Source organism: Marmota flaviventris, chromosome 8, assembly GCF_047511675.1.
Source record: "Marmota flaviventris isolate mMarFla1 chromosome 8, mMarFla1.hap1, whole genome shotgun sequence".
NCBI classification, from domain to species: Eukaryota; Metazoa; Chordata; class Mammalia; order Rodentia; family Sciuridae; genus Marmota; species Marmota flaviventris.
This window is the reverse complement of record NC_092505.1, coordinates 11,884,212-11,902,148: the sequence shown is the minus strand read 5'-3', so window position 1 is coordinate 11,902,148 and position 17,937 is coordinate 11,884,212. Positions and strand designations below refer to the sequence as shown.

The window sequence follows — 17,937 nt, the reverse complement described above, 5'->3', positions numbered from 1 at the left end:
AACCTATAAAATTCAGATGGTAATCAGGAGGCAGAGAAGTGGAAACATTTTAGGTCACTGTTAAATGAGAGCCCGAGATGGAAGCAGAGAGAAGCCAAAAGGCTAATCACTCCTGGATTACACGTCAGGTTTTAGACCTGGATCTAACGACCGTATTATCTCTGCCAGACTGTGGTACCCACCCTTGCATCAGGAAGCCCAATACAGCTCTCACATCCCCTGCCCTCTAGAGTTGGTACACTCCTGAAGGGAGGGGGGCTCTTACAGCTTGTATCCCAGGGAGACCTCAGAAGGTCCACAGCAACAGCCCTGAGTGCTGTCCACGGTCCACATGCTGGACTCTTTATCCACAGCTGTCCACGCGTACTGTCCTCCGAATAAGGGTAGGCACCACCATTGACCCCAGTTTAGAGATGAGAAAACTGAGGATTAACAGGGTTTCATCCCCTGTGCAAGGCGGCAGCCCAGCCCAGAGCCTGTTCCCTCAGCTCTGCACGGCCACCTAACCACACAGAGGTCAGTGGTGTCCGACTGTCTGATGTTCTGATTCCAGGGACCACCTTCTCAGTCCGGTCCTCCACAGGTCCAAGCAGGAGCTGCTCACCAGCAAGCAGAAGCCAACAGCACACCCCACGCCTATCCCACCCGATGATCATGATTCTAGATGATTCTCGCCCTCCAGCAAATGTGGACCATGTGAGCACAGGCGCCAGGGACACTGCTGACCCTGTGTCTCTGGAGGAGGACGGTGAGCCTGGGCCATCCAGCACGGGACACCAAGCACCTTCCCCTCTGGATCACTGGGGGAAAGAACAAGCACCCTGATCCTCAGACAGCTGGTTGGTGGCCTCAGAGAAACCCCCAGTGCCCCTCTGGAAGCCGGCCATGCCACCATCATCCCACTGCCTGGTCTGAGGCTGCCATTCAGAGCCCTGAGCAGGAAAGGTCCCCCTATCCTGAGTCCTTCTTGGAGGTTGGAACGGGAGGGGCCAAGTGGTCATCATGAGCTCGGGCACCTGCGCCCTCTTGGGCAGCAGGATGTATTAAGCACTTTGTTCAGGCTGGATAGAGTCCAGGTCCTGAGGTCCTGCTCTGGGATCCACTGTGTTCTTCCACCATCCACATTACACCGTCCACTCCTCAGCTGCTGTTGCCCGATAGGTCATTTCAATGAGTTCAGCAATCAGGCCAGGGGAAGGCCTCCTGCTTCCACCCCCTCTGCTGGGAGAGGAATGGAGGACCCTTCCCCAGGGGAAGCCCAGAACAAGGAGCACCCAGTGGTCTCTGAATGGGGGGGGGGGGGGTCAGGGGACACAGGCACTTTATCCACAGCCTCAGACCTAAGGGGAGTCACATCGATGCTCAGCCCTTGAGATGCCACAGGAGGTGGTGCCAAGGCTTCTTGCTGTGTGGCCTTTGCCAGGCTCCTCACCAAGGGCACAGGAGTCTCAACCAGGAGCTGGGAAAGGACAGGTAGTGGCCCTAAACACCACCTTAGTCCATTTTGCACTGCCACATCCCAGTATCACAGTCTGAGTAATATATGAAGATAAGAAATTTGCTTCTGCCAAGGGTGGTGGTGCACACCTAAAATCCCAGCAACTGAGGAGGCTGAGGTAGGAGGATCGAAAGTTCAAGGCCAGCCTCAGCAACTCAGCAAGGCTCTAGGCAATTCATCGAGACTCTGTCTCAAAATAAAAGCTAAAAAGGGCTGGAGATGTGGCTCAGTGGTTAAATGCCCCTGGGTTCAATTCCCAGTAACAACAAAAGAAAGAAATCTGCTTCTCACAGCTCTGAGGACTAAGGAGTCCATGGCCAAAGAGCTACTTCTGGTGAGCGCCTTTGTGCTGCATTAGACATGGCAGAAGACATTGCCTGGGGAGAAGGTCTGACAGCAGGAGACAGAGCCAAGGGAGTCAAACTCACTTTATAAAAATTCACTCCCTCAATAAATAACCTATGCCCTCCATGAGGACCCTGACCCACTCTTGAGGGTAGAGCCCTTGTGGCCTCACCACCTCTTAATATCACAACAGCAGCTAAATTCCAACATGACAATCGGAGGTGACATTCAAACCATGGCAGGCGTGGTGACAGAGCCACAGGCAGGTCTTTCTCTAGATTCTAGGGCAGGTGGATTCTGAACTTGGTCCCTTTAAGCATATACTCAGAGACTGGGATGGGGTGGTTGGAGCAGGACCTGACCTTCATGAATGCCTACTGGCCTGGTCACCCAGGGTTTTGTCCACAATGGCTTGGACAGCCCCAGTGGGTGAAGCCAGAGGAATCCAGCACACAGGCCAGAAACCCAGGGAGAGTTTGCCCCCCTACCTAGATTGGCCATGTCTCAAACATGTGATGGGGGGGTGCTACTGACATCTATAGGACCCATCCTACAACGGACAGGACAACACCCACAAAGAATTAGATGGCCCAAAGGTCGACACTGCCAAGGTGAACAGACCCCAGTCTAAGATACAACTCCCTGTATTCCCCTGCTAAAAACAAGGAGTTTTAGCCCTCTCCACAGCCTAGGGAGGTCACGGGACAGAGTTGGTCACTACGATATGGGAGTTCATCACCTGAAATGTTAAGTGGGCAGTGGATGGAGGGGTCACTGCTCAGTATCAGTGGGAGAGTAGTTCCAGGACCTTCCATGACACCCAAATCTGCAGATGTTCAAGTCCCTTACATAAAATAACAGTATTTGCCTAGAACCCATACACACGCTCTTGTGTACTTTAAATCATGCTTAAATCACTTATAATACCTAATAAAATGTAAATGCTGTGTGAATAGTTATACTGTCTCGATTAGGAAATAAAGACAAGAAAAAAACATCTGTACCTGTTCAATACAGATGTAGGTGGGAGGGGTTAGAATATTCTCAATTCATGTTGGCTGGTAAAATCCATGGACTTAAAATTTGCAAATATGGGGTACCAACTGACCTCAGCAATCTTTGCAATTACTCCTCACAACTGTCCTCATCCCAAGTCCACAGACTGGGAAATCAAGGCATATAAAGATCACCTACTGCTCAGAAGTGGAGCTGGGATTGGAATCCAAGAAGTCAGACCCCAGTGTCAGCCCTGGAGAGAAAATACCCAATTGTGCCTATAGCCTGTGTGGTCCTCGTTATGTACCGACAGGAAAAAAGAAAAAGGGAAGGGTACGAGGAGATGAAAGGAGGAGAGAGGAGGGGAGGAGGGAGAGGAAAGAACAGTATATACAAGAAAAAAAAAGACAGCAAAAATACATCAAAATGTTAACAGCAACTATTTATAAATGGTGAAATAATAAGTAATTTTGTTTTATTCAGGCCTTACGTTTTTTTTTTCTCATTCTGTCAATGAACATGTATTTTATAACTAGAAAAGAAAAAATAGACCAAGCAAAAAATAAATAAATAAATACCTGCCAAGAGTATATTTCAAGACTGTCAGCAGCACCAGGCCACAATATACAATAATAATAACTGTGCAAAGGAAAGAGACGTGGGTGTCCGCTTGGCAGACGGCAAGGAGCACCCTGGGTCACTCCCAGCCTGGGTGACAGGGGTGATGGGAAGCCATCCCCGAGAGGGCACGCGCACAGCATATCTGTAAGAGAACCGCCCTGGAGTAAAGGTGCTGCCTTCTGTGCCTCATCCACCTCCAGACAGAAAGAACCCAGAGAGGAAGAGCCACGAGATGGAGGGCAACACAGCACCACCACCGCCTCACCGGCTGTCTATTTCCAGGCTCAAAGAGCTGGAAGACAACTTCCAGAAAAGAAAGTTTTCCAGAGCATTACCATTTTTTCAACAGTGTCATTAGCTGGTAGGAGTGGGAGGAAAAAGAAATAATTTTTATCCCAGGCCTAATGCAAAAGTTTGCATTAGGAACAAGACGAAAGTTATTCTAGAATTCCCTGCAAAGTTTGCATTTCCAATTTTTTCCAAAAGAATTTGTATATGCAGTCCTTTATATTCTTAGCTTGGTGCTACCTCCCAGCACACACACACACACACACACAAAAAAAAAAAAGGACAGTCTGCAGAGGAGTCCGCTACCTGGAATCTCTTCTATTTCGATTCTGGTTGTTCATGACAGAGGAAGGTTGGTCTCCCCCTGTCGGTTATAAGTTGGGATCATAGCATGACCCTCTTTAGTCCCACTTTGTGTAAAATGATGAATCAGTGTCTTAGTCATAAAAAGAATTCTTGCAGATATCCCAAAGTTTCAGAAAGAACCTCTGAAGTTGAAAATACTACACCTGAAAATGAACTGATTAAAAATACCAAAAATCCTTCGGAAAGGCAAGGAATTCAATGCTTTCAGGACCATCAGCAGGCCTAGCCCTATCCTTCAAAAATAGTAATAATAAAATCCTTAACTGTCTCCCAAGAACCACCCTGGATGCCTCTGGTTGTTCATCGGTCAGTGACTGTTCAACCTCACCACCTTCACGTGGCACACAGGCACCTTCTGCTTCCCAGGTGAGCTTTAATCAGGCCCATCATAAACCAATGGGAGCATCCTATTCTCCCTGACCTGTGATTGGGTCAGATCTGGCCCTGTGACCCAGCCAAGGGATCAAGACAGGAAGCCAGCAGGCCAATTCTGGGAAGGGCTTCCTTTGCATATGAAAAGAGGCCAATGGAGGGAAAGCCTGTTTTGCTTTGCGCTTGGCTGAGCCATGTTCTGCCTCTACCCAGCTGCCAACCTTGCCCCTGACAGAGATAAGCCCAAATGGAAAGAAGTCATGATTCTGATGATATCACTAAATTGCCAAATTGACTTTGGGCCTATTATTTGAGAGACTAAACCCCATATTACTTAAAATACACTTAGCTGCATGTTTCATTCCTAGCAGCAAAAGCCATCATAAGCGGCAGAACTCAGTAACAACCCTCATTACTAACAGTTCAGGATCTTATCGATTTTATTTATTTATTTGTTTATTTATTTATTTATTTATTTATTTATTTTTGTTTCTTTTGTTCATTTTTGCAGTACAGGAGATGGAAACAGGGCCTTGCACACACTAGGCAAACACTTTACCACTGACCCACATCCCAGCTTATTTTCTTCTATTTTGAGACAGGGTCTCCCTAACTCAAAAATTTGCCCAGGCTGTCCTTATATTTTGGATCCTACTGCCTCCGCCTCGTGAGTAGCTGAGATTACAGGTATGTGCCACCATATCAGGCTCCTTCATACATTTTAAAGCTGAAAGAGTATGTGTCATACTGTTTGGGCCATATCCCCACAAGACAAGGGGAGGACAGTTGACTTCACAGTGACTTCCTGTCAGTGCCAACCTGTTTCTCAGCTCTCCCTGCTCCACACCCTATTATGTCACTGTAAGGGCAAGTTAAGCAACGGATCTCCTTTAAGGAATATGGGCACAGTGTAGAAGAAGGATGTTTTATGGCCACCGAGAGGAGTGAGGAAAGCCAGGATTCCAAAGATCCCTTCATTTAAGCAATTGATACGCTGCCAACTGCTGAAAGTCAGCCCTGAATTTAGACCTTAAAGACTGATTGATGGGTCTGTAAGACTTTAGAAAAGAAAATCCTCTAAAGCAATTTTTTTTCAAGCAATTGAAATTGGTGGGGAACACAAGGAGTAGATAAGAGTACATAAATCATCTTGTTAGAGATATGAATTTCATGTAGGACTCTCCATTCTCAGAAAACTGACATAAACAAATGATAACATGATTTGACTGGATAGAAAATTGCTCTGCTATGTGCCCCCAAGTCTGTTCCTCAATAACAACTTCTTAAGGCTACATAAGCATTACAAATAATTACTGTTATAAACATGCACACGCATGAAAATGTTAAATTTTTTAAAAATTCGTCTATCACATTACATGTATGATTCCTCTAAAGAGTCCTATGTGCTCAATGAAAAGAAGGAATCTGAACAGATAAAGATCCTTAAGATGTGTTTTTATAATCTCGCCCGCTTAATGAAGTTGATAATTAAAACATGCATCTTTAAATGAAGTTGTTGAAGTTGAAATAATGAATACATGCACGTTCCCAGATATTTGCAGTACTAGAAACAGTAGATTCACAAAAATAGATTCACCAAAAAAAAACACTCAGTGGCTCCTTACCTTTATCAAGTTCAATCCTGCAAATATCTGAGAGCCAACAACATGCCAAGAACAGAGCAGACTGTGCAAAGAAGTCACTCTGTTTCAGATACAACCTAGAGGCCTCTAATCAATTCTTTCTGGAACATGGGAAACGAGAGAAAGTGGGAAAGAGAATGAATTTCAACCTTCTAAGAGTCTGTAATCTAATTTATATAATCTAATTAGGAGAGAGGAATATGTGAAGGGGAGACACAGCACACAACCAACCAACGATCCAAACTGACACAAAACGAGAGGGTTTTACATGAGGGATGAGATCTCCCCGAGAGCTTCAGGAGAGACTCTGTGGGAAAGGTGGCATTGGAAATGGGCCCTTAGGCATGGAAGAAACCAAGCGCGTGACATTTTCAGAGGGCAGCCACAACTGAAGCAAAGGCGAAGGACAGAAAAGTTGAAGAATTTTGAAATCAGTGCTCGGTGTCAAGCTGGGCTGCAGTTCAAGGCAGACACAGGCAAATCAAGGGTCAAATTAAGAGACAGATGATAACACCCGACATTCTAGACGCCAGGCTGAGGCCCTGCCTTGGTTTGACAGGCCTTGCGGGGTCAGGAGAAGTCTGGGCTGGCAGTGACACATCAGAGCTATGCTTCAGAAGAAAAGCAAATCCCGCAGTAGCCAGTGAGATGGCCTGGAGTCGGAGGAGGCACCAGCCAGAGGCCCCTGCAGTAACTCGGGGCAGAAGACCGGAGTGTGTACCCAGGGCCGGCGGACAGTGGGTACAGTGTGGGCAGTTTCACAAATATTTTTAAACGCATTTGTTTTCTTGTGGGCAGGAATTGGACCTGGTTCATTTCTGTAGCCTCTGCAGGCTCTGAACATACAGTGGGCACTGACAATGCTGGTCCTCCAGCCCCCTCCTTCCTCTCCAAGTGATCCTGTCCAAGAAGCAGAGAAATGAAGCACCAAGGGTCAAGGCAACTCCTCCCTGCCCCAACTCACAGAGAAGAAAACCCTTTCCCCTGCGCACATGAGGGAAGTACAGAAGCTCAACAGGCAATTCAGGGAAAGTGGAAAAAGGGCTTGATATGAAAAAAACTAAGGTGCTTCGCCCTCTCTGTGCCTATAAGGGAAAAGTTGACCAGTCCTAAAAATCAACAAAAATACATACTCACATAAAACATAAAATAGGACTAGGAGAAACGTTCCATTGAAGTGCAGCAAGATTGAAGGTCCTCTGGTACGTGCAAGGCTGTCCTTGTTCTTAGGCATGACACGTGAAGTACTTAGGCAGCAGAGGGACATGATGTTGCCAATGTTCTCTAAATTAGGTCAGGAAAAAAGCCAAGCGCGCGTGCGCATTGTGTGTGTAAGTGCGTGTGTATATATAAATGCATGTGAGGATAAATGTGTTGGGTGTAAATGTGTGGGGGATATATTTATATACATGGAGAGATAATTATAAAGCAAATAGGACAAAATGCAAACAACTGGTAGTTTGGAGTAAAGGCTGTATATCTTAGTCCATTTGTGCTGCTACAATGAAACACAACTGGGTAATTCATAAAAAACACAAAATTTATTTTCTTGCACTTCTAGAGACTGGGAAGTCTAAGATCAAGGTAGCAACAGATCCAGTGAGGTGAGGGCTGCTCTCTGGGTCTGAGACCCATCTTGGTGCTGCAGTCTCTGCAAGAAGGAACGCTGAGTCCTCACATGGTGGAAAGCAGAAAGGCAAGCAGCTCTGGGTTGCCTGAAGCCCCTATAAAGACCTTCCACGAGGGGCCTTATCACTTCTTAAGGGCCCCACTTCATACATCACATTAGCCACACCTCAATACTGGAAGGTAAAGATTCAAACCATAGCAGTGTACAAAGGGTTTTTTTAACACTATTCTTGCAGGGCTGAGGATATAGTTCAGTGGTAGTGTACCTGCCAAGCTTGCACAAGGCTGTGGATTCCATCCCCAGTACTGGGGAGAAAAGAAAGTGCATACTATTCTTGCAACTTTTCAGTAAGTTCAAAATAATATCACATCAAATAGTTACAAGAGTGAAGAAGCTATTTATAGACTGAAAAGATCTTTAAAATACTCTGGGAAAAAAAAAAAACAGTGATGCAGAATTGGAGATGCAGAATATTATCATTTGTATGATAAGTGGAGAGGAAAAGGGGGAAGATACATATGGACATAGATATGCAGTTACTTGTAAATGATATACCTGTAATGTGTACAATTTACAAGTAACACATAAAATACTGGCAACATAAGTCGCCTCTTTGGAGGGGACCAGGGTAGTTGAGTGACAGAAGGAAGAGAGACTTTTTGTTACAAACCTTTATGGATATTTTGAATTTTTAGCCCTGTGAATATATGGTATATTCAAAGTATAAGTACACAATATGAAATTACTTTGAAAAAATGTTAAAGGAAAATAATAACACAAACAGACATTTCGGGGTGGTTTAGGCCAGAGAAACATAAGAACTAGAATAAAAGCCACCTGGCCAGGTTTTGCACAGATGTGACCCCATGGGCCTCAGTGTATGAAGTGCTGCCTATTTAGAAAGAGATTATCCCAAACAAGTAAACCGGGGGGCTTGGAAAGGTACATTCTATTAAGTTTCAGCTTAAATGGGATAGAATTTTCCCATAAAATAACTTTTGTAATTGACTTACAACACACGATTCCCCATATCCCTGATCCCTGAGCAGATATTACTTGTTCTGAGATTTAACAACTGACGCACCGGTACATCTGTCCTCCGTCTGACTGCCACAAGCTACTAAGCCCTGGAAAAGCAGTCCTGCACGTTGGTGGAGAGCCATTCCTCACAAGAGAGGCCCAAATGCAAAGAGCATGGTGGCAGCCACCTTCCCTTGGAGAGAGTGGCCAACAAGCCACTCATCACTCTCACTGAAGAAGAAAAATCTTGGATTTGTGCAATATTTTTAAGAGTCTTCCAAGATAATCATAGATGGTTCCAGTGAGTGGCAATTGAGAATGGGAAAATAAACCTTCTCTCCAGCCTTGAATCACCAGGGGGAACTGAGCAAGTTCTCAGGCGACATTAGAAAGGCAACAAGACATCGCTGTCTGGAGAAGCCAGATTGAGAAGGTGGCAAGCACATCTGGCGTTCCAGGTGTCAGAACTCCCGGCAGAGGACTGCTCTCTCCCTTGAGGAAACCCACGGATGCTCCTGCAGCCACAGTCCTGGATCCATTCCTCTGTCTCCAGTGTTTGGGGGAGTGTTCAGTAGGGCATGTTTGTGTGTAGGGCTGAAAGGTCAAGTGCACTATATCAGAAATGTGATTGATGTTCCCATTTGAAAAAGGGTCAAGGGATAGTTAGAAGACAGGATGCAGGTGAGAAAGCGGATCCACCTCCCCAAGAACTTTAAGACAATGAGGTGTGTTTTATTTAACTGAACACTGCCTCCATCAGTGAGCAAGCAAAGCCCTGGGAAGACAGAGCTGAGGAGCCTCCCATCCAACAGAGGGAGACAAATATCCGAAACAAGGGTATAAGATGGCAGTGTGTCCTCACCCATCCCCTTGGGGGCACTACTCTAGTGCTAGAAGAAGGCACGTGCCCACGTGGGTGATGGACATACTAGAATAAAGACAGGCAGCAGCAAAGAAGGAACAGAAAGAACACCTGGCTGTCAGAAACCTGGATTCTAGCCCATCTCTCCATGTGATTAGGCCAGTGACTTAACTTCTGTGACTCAGTTTTCTCATCTATAAAATGAAAATAAGAACACCTACCTACCAAGAGTTGAAGTTGAAACTGCCCGACACAACACCTGTGTAAAGCAGACCCTTGGCCAAGAAGGATCCTCTTCTTTGGGAACTTACAACAGGCTCAGTATGTACATCTTCTGTTATAGGTTGAATTATGCCCCCAAAAAAAGATATGTTGAAGTTCCAACCACCAATACCTTAGAAAGAGACTTTATTTGGACATAGGGTCTTTGCAGATGTTAACAAGCTAAAATGAGGTCCTGCTAGAGGAGGATGGGTCTTCAATCCAACAGGATTATTGTCCTTAAAAGATGAGGGAGAGACATACACGTGCAGGGAGAAGACAGCCATGTGATGAAGGAGACAGATAGTGGAGTGGTGCATCTACTAGCCAAGGAACTCTAAGGATTGACAGAAAACCATATAAAGCTAGAAAAAATATGTAATAGAGTGTCCTGCAGAACCATAAGAAAGAACCAACCCAGCTGATACCTTGGTTTTAGACATCCCAGTTTCTAGAACTGTGAGAACAAATTTCTTTCTTAGATTTCCCAGTTTGTAGGAAAACAGTAAACCTCTAACAGCAGCCTGAGGAAACAAACACATATTTCTTCTTCACCCTACCCCTTTTAAGGAAAACTCCTAACTGGCCTCAGGAAAACACAACACTTTTGCAAATACAGCTAATAATAATATCCCAGGAAAGACTATCTTCAGTAATAAGCCTTTGCAGGAGAAAGAGAAATGTATGGAAATGTGGGTGTCTTGTTGGAAGCAGCCACCATTTTGGATTTTCCAGCTTCCCAAAGAGATGAAGACACCACTCAAAAATGACCTTCAAATACAGTCCAGAGGTCAGGACCACACCTGCCTGAAAAGGCTAGTTCACATCCCACACACATCACTCTCAGACAGGCCCCTCAAACACTGCCCTTTCAGTAACACAAGTGGCAACCACTTGGGTGGGGAGGGGCAGTAGGGGGAGGGGAAGCCATTTTTTTAAATACAGTCTGCTCTCAGCAAACCATATGTCAATCAGAATGGAAAGAAGAAAGGGGAAAGAATCCATTCAAAGCAGTAAAACACCTTTCTAGATGTCTTCTAACTTAGAAGGAAAATAAGTGATTCTTGGGACTGAATCACCCAACCAGAGTCAACCAATCCTGGTCCCTTCCATTAATCTTTCATCTCAACCTAGTAACCCATCAACATAAAACTGGTATTCACATTAGGATCTACCAAATTCATCAGGTAAATTTTGCCTGTAAGAAAGACAGCACTTGTTGGACATGCAAGTCCAACAGGCACCAGCGACCTGAGAACTCAACTGGAGTAAGACTGAGTAGCCATTGGCCCAGCTATCTTAACTTTATTCTCCCTGCTCCACATTCCACAAGACTTTCTAGTTTTACCTAGCTGTTTCGGGAGAGCTCAGGGGAAAGTTCCAGTGTCAAAGAATTCAACTGTGAAATTAATGACTCAATAGCTCCAATTCTAATAAGGTAACCAAACCAGTCTGCCAGGTGACATATCTTAGAAAACAGTAAACCAGAGAGGACACTTTAGCACTCACAATCTCTGCCAGGAAGCAGGCAACTGGAAGAAGGCATTGATTTCTGTGTTGACTACTCCTACCACTACCACCACCTCCAAATCTGGGGCACCAAGCACGAGGAAGACAACTCAGGGTAGGATTTCTGCTAGAGAAAAGAGACTGTGATGCTTAGATAATTGATCCGGTGAGATGAGTTTCTGCTTTACTCAGGAAGCTGCCTTGACATGTTTTGGTCCCGATCATCTGTCTTTGTTTCCTGGTTCACCCTGCAGTGCACCCTTCAATGCATGTCATAGTTTCCCTCTCTACTCAGATCCTAATTGCTCAAGGATTGCTAATCCAGGTGGCGGAACTCTCCAGTCTTGGCTGTCTGCCATTTGTCTGCTGAGGAGCATCTCCATCTCAGGGAGAGCAAAGGAAATTTAAAGAAACGCAATCAGTCAAGTCAAGGAACCCTCATGCTCAAGTCTCTTACTTAAGATGATGATCCTGCCTTGAATTGGAGCCAATTCAAAAATGAAAAAAAAAAAAAAAAAAAGGAAAAGAAGACCTCAGAGAGGAGAACTCAGCAATGTTAGAATCAGAATATCCTGCCGCTGGATCTCACCCGGGTTCTCTGCTTGCTTTATAGACAAGAAAACTGAGAATGTCCCAAAATCACACACACCAAAAAAAAAAAAAACACTCAGAATGGCCCAAAATCACGAAACCAGTTACAGTCTGACTTTTCACCTTCAGCAGGGCACTTCTGGCACTGTCTCCTCTACCCACAAGTAGCACACAGGTATGGCAAATTGCAAGCCTGCTCAAAACTCAGGACCAAACTCACTCAGGTTGGGCCTTCAGAAACAAAATAAGCATTGAAAGAAGCCTTCACAGCTGTGGCCCACTTGAGTACAACGGTGAGGTCTTGATCACGTGCACTCAGGAAGAAAGGCAACTAACCAATCGAGGAAGACAACTCAGGGTAGGAAAGAAGGAAACTGAATACAAAGCTTTCAAAAGTGGAAGAAACCCAATTCCCACCTTCCTCCTAGAGAGGATCCCATCTTCAGTGTTCACACCAGAAGGGCAGGCACCCTTGCCGGGTCAGGCTGCCCCATATCTGCTCGGTAGAACATGGTTATAGTGAACACACCCCCGAATGAGCATACCCATGCATCACCCAAAAAGGACCCACCCCAAGACCTGCTGAGCCTGAAGCACACATATGTCCTCCAGTGTCCCAAGGGTCCCTGTGTGTGAGGACTTGGAGCTTAGCACTTTCCATACCACTGACTCTTACTACTCCTCTTCTCGTTCTCCCTGCTGCACTTCAAGTTTATTTTAGTCTTTTATTGTTGTTCTGGCTTTCTGTTCTTGTTACTTTTTGTTTTGCTTTGTTTGGGCATCAAACCCAGGGCATTGCTGGGCAAGTGCTCCTCTACTGTGCTATACCCCTGCCCTCCATTCCCACAAGTCTCTTTGTCTTTTAACTTTTGTGGAACTGGGAACCAAAACCAGGGGCACTCTACCACTGAGCTACATGCTCCGGCCACTTTGATTTTTCACTTTGAGTCAGGATCTTGCTAAGTTGCCCAAACCAGCCTTAAACGTATAATCCTGCTGCCTCAGCCTCCCAAGTAGCTGGGATGATAGTTATGCCCCAAAGTGCCCAACTTCCCCCAACCTCAAGTTTTTAAAAGACTGTCCTTCCATCTCCTCAGCCTCACAGTTGAGGATGCTGCCAGTCCAGAGGAGCAATAAACACAGCACAGGTAACATAAAAGTTTGAGGGGCACATAGAGGCAGAGCTTGGCCCCAGCTCACTGTATGAACCTGGGCCAAGGTTCCGGATAGTGATGTTTTTTAAGCAATCAAATATGAGGGCCAAAGTATTGGCCCTTCCAATTCCAAAATTCTAAGGATGATTCAACAGGCTGAATATTCCAGGTATTCTAAGGAAGAGGTTGGTACCAGCCAGCCACTTTCCCAGAGCAGGTCTCTAATGATCATCAGGTATCACCTGCTAGTGGATAAAGAATAGTTCTGTCCCCTAGGTGCCTGTGACATCCTACAGTAGAAGCCTGGATCTTCCAAAGGAAGGGTGACCCCGTCCGAGTTAGTTCTGAGTGAACTGATGATTGGCACGCTTACTGCCTGACTTGCTGGGGAAGGAAAGTTGCAGTTGCTGCTTGTCTACAAACACATGAGGGTGACCAGGACAATGGTGAACAACAGCCTGTGATGAGCTACCTTTGCAGGCAAAGGGGAGCCTGATTCCCAGAGTTCACAGGATATGGCCAGAACCATGAGCAGCAAGGAACCCATCCTTCGGGAACTTTCTCTTACATTTTTCAAGGATGGGTTGTTACTGTGACAAAAAGATGGTAGCCCAGAGAGGTGCAGGGTCTCTAGCCGGCCACTTCAGAAGCCACCCCAAGAGCCACCCACCATTCCTCCAACTTCAAAAATACCAGCTAAAGAAACAACAGCAGTCTGGATGGCTAGGACTGAAGGCCCACGTCTACTAGTTTAGAGAAGACTGCAACTTGAAAATGCCCAGAGCTGTGAAACCACCTAGTTCCCAGGAGTTCACACCAGTGGAACTTTAGAGCAAGTTCTGCATGGGAGCGACCCTGAGCGTGCAGGGGCTGAAGAGGTCCACCAGACATAGGACAATGCACTGACCCAACTGGATGGCTCTATGTTCAGGCCCCATTTCTTCTTGGAATGCTTATGTGGGACTCATTCACCCTCATGTTTTGCAGAATCTGATCCTTAGTAATAACTCCTCTTCAGTCTCGAAAAAGAACTTTAAGGAAGCTGACCCTTCACCCTAGCAGCTAAGAACTTGACTGTTGTCATCTGCGCACATTCGGTGCTCCTCCCAGACACAGCAAGTCAGGAACGATCCCTCTTGAACAAATTAACAAGTATCCTCTACAGATTTTCTGCTAAGCCTTCAACGGCCCTGCACTAGAAAAGAAAGAAGTAAAAAGAAAAAGATATGATCCGATTCATTCAGGGACTTGGCATGCAGAAGGAATGAATACTGCATGGGCCCAAAGTCACATCTCGTGCTCCCTAGCTAAGAACAAATCAGGTTCAAGTTCAATCACAAATCAACTGCTGAGGGTAACCACAAGGTCAAGCAAGACACTTAATCACTGTATTTCCTTGAGGATGGCTGGATGGGATATAGCGTAGGGGTATAGTGGCAAAGCTTAAAAAAAAAAATTCATTGCCTGTAAAATAGACAACAATCCTTATGTGTTAAAAAACAGATTCAATGATCTCACCCTGCCAAAAAAAAAAAAGTTAAAGATGAAAGATACTATTTTCAGTATGAATAATTAGAATCTGACAAAATATAAATGTTCAAAGAAAGAAATGAAGGACCAAGTATGTTTTAAAACTAGAAAGCCTAACAACTGGATAACTTAAGGAGTAAAGAGAGTTTCAAGAAAAAATTAAGTATATTCTCAAGGCAAACTAGCCAGTACCATTTACAACTGGTAGGAGTTCTTAACTCAGTGGAAGACTGCTTCCACAGGCACAGACAGAAGTAGATTTTATAGAGACATGGCAGGAAATACATCAGTGAATCAGCATTACTTTGTTAGATGTTCAAAACCTCAGAAGTTTTTGACCTGGAAAGATCTCCAGAGGTGACTGGTCCAGCTCCTTTGAAAATCTCATGCCCACAATAGAAAATGAGCGGTTGTTCAAGCCCCACAATTATAGGGGATGGACTTCTGATTCCACCCCAGGCCCTGACGGAGGCTCTCATGGGTTTCTGCCCTGCCCAGCTACTGGCCCTCGAAGCAGGTATGGGCCAACAGCTCTAGCTGGCTCCCCTTCCCATCCCCCTTCCTTTCCTCTGTCACACTCTCTCTAAACTCACTCTTCACAATTCACATCCACACACATACATCTCAGGCTTGCCATCTTTTTTTCTTTTTGTGTTCTTCTATATCTTTTTTAAAACTATGATAAAATACACAGCATGAAACCAACCATCTTAATCTAAAGGTACAGTTCATGGGATCAAATGCACTCACACTGCTGTGCAAACGTCAACCACCAAAGATCTTCGGAACTCTTTTCATCTTGCAAAACTGAAAGCCTATACCCCTTCAACACCAAATTTGACTACACTAGGTGCTCCACAGTGGAATCATAGGTTATTTCTCTTTCTGTGCCTGGCTTATTTCACTTAGCATCATGTCTTCAAGGTTCATCCACAGTGTAGCAAGTGTCAGAATTTCCTCCTCTTTTAAGGCTGAATTATATTTCATTGCATTATAAATCACGTTGTTGATGTGTTCATCCATCCAGATACTTGGGTTGCTTCCACATTTTGCTACTATAAATATGGGTGTGCAAATAATCTATTCAAGTGCTCACTTTTACTTCTTTAGTGTACATACCCTGAAACACATGGTAAATCTATTCTTAATTTTTTAAGGTGCATGTATCTTTTTCAAAATCATATCACACTTGTTCATAACTACAATTAACAAAACAGTAAGCTTTCTCTTTCGTTCAATCAACATTTATTGAACACCAATTATGTACTAAGCCATGGGTTAGATACCAGGGATGTAATGAGTCATGAGCTAATGTCAAGGTTCCCGTCTTCTTAGGGTTTAAGTCTAGTAGGACAGACAGGAATCAGACCACAGAAAAATGTCTGAAATAGATGACAACAATAAAACTGACATGCAGTAACAACTCTAATATCAATCATAGTATGGGAAGGCATTTTAGGGTGGCAACCCAGGAGTGCATCTGTGTTGTGGATTGACTGTGCCTCAAAGGATGTGTTGAGGGGCTGGGGGTGTAGCTTAGTGATAGAGAGCCTGCCAGGCATGCAGAAGGCCCTGGGCTGAATCCCCAGCATGGCAAAAACAAAAGATACCTTGAAGTCCTAACTCCTGGGACCTATGGATTTGACCTTATTTGGAAGAAGGGTCCTGGCAGATGTAATTAAATTGGGATGGGGTCATACTAAATAAGGATGGACCCTATTACAAAGATTGGTGTCCTTATAAACAGAGGGCAATTTGCACACAGACAGACACAGGGAAAGCAGGACAGGTGATGGTGCAAGATGAGAAAGCCACCAGATGCCAGCAAGAGGCAAGGAAGGCACCTCAGACTCCGCGCCTCCTTCGCAGAGAGGATAAACATCTGTTCCTTTCAGCCACCCTGTGTGTGGTACTTTGTTACCAGATCCCCAGGGACCTCTATAGGGAGAAGGTGGGAAAATCCGACACTGGAGAGGGGAGAAATAGAGCAACCACCTCTATTATCTTGGACTGTCTGACCTGCTAGCTGCTTATGGTGCCAACCTGTTGACCTGAGTCTCCACTTCAGAATCCATAGGAGTAGGTCCTTCAACCACATCTGCAATCCTGATATTGAAGGGATCTAGGTCTCAACACCCCCAGGGAGTCTGCCAAGCTAACCCACCAGGCTCCATTCACCACTGTCCCTAAAGGTGGCAATGGGGACACTACTGGCAGTTGAGACAGGACATTCAACCCACTGGGTCAGTGCTAGTAACCTCAGCCTGCCTCTGTGCCCTGAACTACAGGAAAACAAAAATGTTTTCTCCACATTTCTAGTGCAGCAGGCCAAAAATGAGATCCCCCAGGAGGGGACGTCTTGAAACCAAGTCACAGAGCAAGCACAGTGATTTTCCTTACAATGGATGTTTGAATACATCAGGTGTGTTGTTTGTGCCCTCGTGATGAAGACTATGGAAGATGAAGAGTACAGTCAGGACCCTCCATTAAACCCCACTCACTGAGACGGGGTCACCCCAGGCAGAAACTTCCACCTGGGATGTCACCAATCCCAGCTGAGAGGGCCTCGCCCCCTTGGGCACTGACAAGCCCTGAACCTGGAACACAGAGGACACAGGCAGACAGCCCTGGGCACAGAGGAGCAAGCCCAGTTCTTCCCAGGTCTGCAAACCCCTGGGCCCACCTGAGGGCCGCGTGAGTGCCAAGTCACCTGCCTGGCACAGGCGCCACCTCCCACCCGCTCCACAGGCACCCAAGTGTTCCAGCGCCCGTCACCGCACCTCCCCCGCTGCTGTCAACACAAACACCCACACCCAGGCAGAAAGTAAAAATAACCAAGCCTTTCCTAGCAAGCCGCCTGCCTCCTGCCTCATCCCAGTCCTCAGGCTCCTCTCCCATCCAGGGAGGCACCTGGGAGGCACAGAGAGCAGGGACAGAGAAGGGCAGAGGGGCTGGAGCGAGTGACAGGTCCATCCCTGGACTCTATCTGTGCTGTCAGCTGGAGATGATCCTGCAAAGGGATCAAGTCAGAGGCCAGCACCATGTCCTCAGCACCGTGGGCAGCCCCACTATCTGCAAAAAAAAAAAAAGCAGCCCCTCCAGGTAACCCCAGACCAGAATGACCCTCTTATGAGGCACAGTCAGCAAAGGCTCTTCAAATCTGAAAGGTGACATCAAGCCTGGTCCTCTGGGTTGAAGTGTGTCCCCCAAAGAGACATGTTGAACTCCTAGCCCCTGCTACCTGTGAATGT

At 45.8% G+C, this 17,937-nt stretch overlaps 1 protein-coding gene across 6 annotated transcripts in view; it reads right to left on the bottom strand.

Annotated features, from left to right (window-relative positions):
* Tiam1 (TIAM Rac1 associated GEF 1) overlaps positions 1-17,937 on the bottom strand; it is a 366,772-nt gene that overhangs the window by 299,494 nt on the left and 49,341 nt on the right. Inside the window, exon 1 of one of the 6 annotated variants that reach the window (XM_071615095.1) lies at positions 7,267-7,300. The exons of the other annotated variants lie outside the window; for them this stretch is intronic. The gene's annotated coding sequence lies outside the window, so the exon portion shown is untranslated. Of the gene's footprint in view, positions 1-7,266; positions 7,301-17,937 lie in introns of those variants that run through there. 6 annotated transcript variants of the gene reach the window in all.